Source organism: Octopus bimaculoides, chromosome 21 (genome assembly GCF_046866305.1).
Source record: "Octopus bimaculoides isolate indiv1 chromosome 21, ASM4686630v1, whole genome shotgun sequence".
NCBI classification, from domain to species: domain Eukaryota; kingdom Metazoa; phylum Mollusca; class Cephalopoda; order Octopoda; family Octopodidae; genus Octopus; species Octopus bimaculoides.
The window spans coordinates 31434705-31437204 of NC_142948.1; the positions used below are offsets into that span (position 1 = coordinate 31434705).

General features: G+C 36.0%; 2 protein-coding genes across 3 annotated transcripts in view; one reads left to right on the forward strand and one right to left on the reverse strand.

Annotated features, from left to right (window-relative positions):
• The window catches only part of LOC106879314 (general transcription factor 3C polypeptide 5-like), a 176708-nt gene that overhangs the window by 173560 nt on the left and 648 nt on the right, over positions 1-2500 (reverse strand). The window lies entirely within an intron of this gene.
• The window catches only part of LOC106879312 (homogentisate 1,2-dioxygenase), a 67557-nt gene that overhangs the window by 49449 nt on the left and 15608 nt on the right, over positions 1-2500 (forward strand). The gene's annotated exons all lie outside the window — the stretch shown is intronic.

Consider the following 2500-nt stretch of genomic DNA (forward strand, 5'->3'; position numbering starts at 1 on the left):
ATGCATACATATATATATATATATATATATATATATATATATATATATATATATACACACACACACACACACATTCATGCATACATATATTATGTATATTAATATATGCATATATATATTTACATATATACATGCATACATACGTACATACATACATACTCCTGTTTGTGTGTGTGTGCACATATGTGGAAATATGTCGATTGCGTGTGTGCAAATAAATATTTTTTAACGGCGGAAGGGAGATAAATCGTGAAACCTGTGAAAATTATTTCATTTTTACGACATAAAATTGTGCTAAAAATAGAAGTAAAAGTCTGCTTAATTCCAGTGATTTTTCTTTGTATTAATCCGTTCTGGCCTTCTGAGCTATGTTCTCCCCATCCCACTTTTTTTTTTTTAAGCTGAGACTCGTTTGTTTTACTAGAAAACCACACAATAATTACATTTATTTTAAAGATATCGTATTTAATTGTGTATAAAATATATCTCTGTTTTATAAGAACATTTTGTGGGAAAAGCAGATTTCCTGTTTCATATATACGCTTATTGAAAGGTATTTTCAAAGTAGCTTTACAGAGGGAAATGTAATATTGAGGAGAATGGAATATTCCGTGCATGGAAACACAATATCGCGACTGTGCACGGGAATAAACTACAGAACCATAAATTTATTAGAAATAAACCAAGTCATTTGAGTATCGTATCTCATCATCGTTTTTCAGATCAACTCCTATCGTTATTAATATTTTGGTCAAAATAGCTGAGAGGCGGCTGAAAGTTTAACATTCCTTTCATATATTTAGGGAGTTTTTCTTTTTTTTTTTTCATTTGGATAACGAAAAAGAAAGAGAGTTCCCTAGCGATAAGACATTCATTAATTAATGTAAAACACATCAGGTGTGGATTATATTTGCTGAGAAAGGAGGTATGCAATGATATTATGCGACCTCCCCACTGAGATTATGCACTACCAGTGTGATATTTTGGCTTGTTTTCGATATTTTTAGTGTTAGTAACAATTATTCAAGTCAGTTAACACATAAAAGCACGACGGGTCACTATCATGGCCGTGTGGCACAGATCGACAGGTTCAGATAGATGCATTTCATTTATGGGTGTTTGTTGGGATCTAATGTCACTCAAACACCACCTCAGCCAGAATGCAAGAGGACAAATTGGGTACTACTAAAGCAGCGCGGACCCGAACGCGCAGTCGCGCGTCCGCGATAGCTAGTCGTGGGTGGACGATCCTAACCCTAACCCTATTCCTAACTCTAACCCTAACCCTAAACACGTATTCATTTGCACACGCGGGTTAGGGATAGGCTTAGGGTTAGGGATAGGGATAGGGTTAGGGTTAGGGACAGGGTTAGGGTTAGGGTTAGGGTTAGGGTTAGGATCGACCACTCAAGGCTAGCTAGCGCGGACGCGCGACTGCGCGTTCGGGTCCGCGCTGCTTTAGTAGTACCGACAAATTGTTCATCTAATATCTTTTCAGATGATGTAAAACTTGCCACTATTATATACTAAGATATACTCTTTTACTTGTTTGACTGCGGTCATGCTGGAGTACCGCCTTTCGTCGAGAAAATCGATCGACCCCAGGACTTATTCTTTGTAAGCCTAGTACTTATTCTATCGGTCTGCTTTTTGCTGAACCGCTAGGTTACGAGGACGTAAACACACCAGCATCGGTTGTCAAGCGATGTTGCGGGGACAAACACAGGCACACAAATACGCAAATATATATATATATATATATATATATATATATATATATATATATATATACATACATATATATATATCATTGTCGTTTAACGTCCGCTTTTCATGCTAGCATGCGTTGGACGATTTGACTGAGGACTGGTGAAATCGGATGGCAACACCAGGCTCCAATCTAAATTTGGCAGAGTTTCTACAGCTGGATGCCCTTCTTAACGCCATATATATATATATATATATATATATATATATATATACATGCACAATACGTACATACATACATCCATACATCCATACATCCATACTCCTGCACATACGTAGAAATATGACAATTGCGTGTGTGCAAATATATAATTTTTAACGGCGGAAGGGAGATAAATCGGGAAACCTGTGAAAATAGTTTCATTTTTACGACGTAAAATTGTGCTAAAAATAGAAGTCAAAGTCTGCTTAATTCCAGTGATTCTTCTTTGTATTAATCCGTTCTGGCCTTCAGAGCTATGTCCTCCACACCCTACTTTTATTTTTGAAGCTGAGATGAGTTACACTCGTTTGTTTTACTAGAAAACCACACAATAATTACATTTATTTTAAAGATATCGTATTTAATCGTGTATAAAATACATCCCTGTTTTATAAGAACATTTTGTGGGAAAAGCAGATTTCCTGTTTCATGTATAGATTTATTGAAAAGTATTTTAAAGTAGCTTGACAGAGGGAAATGTAATATTGAGGACAATGTAATATTCTGTGCATGGAAACGCAATATCGCGAC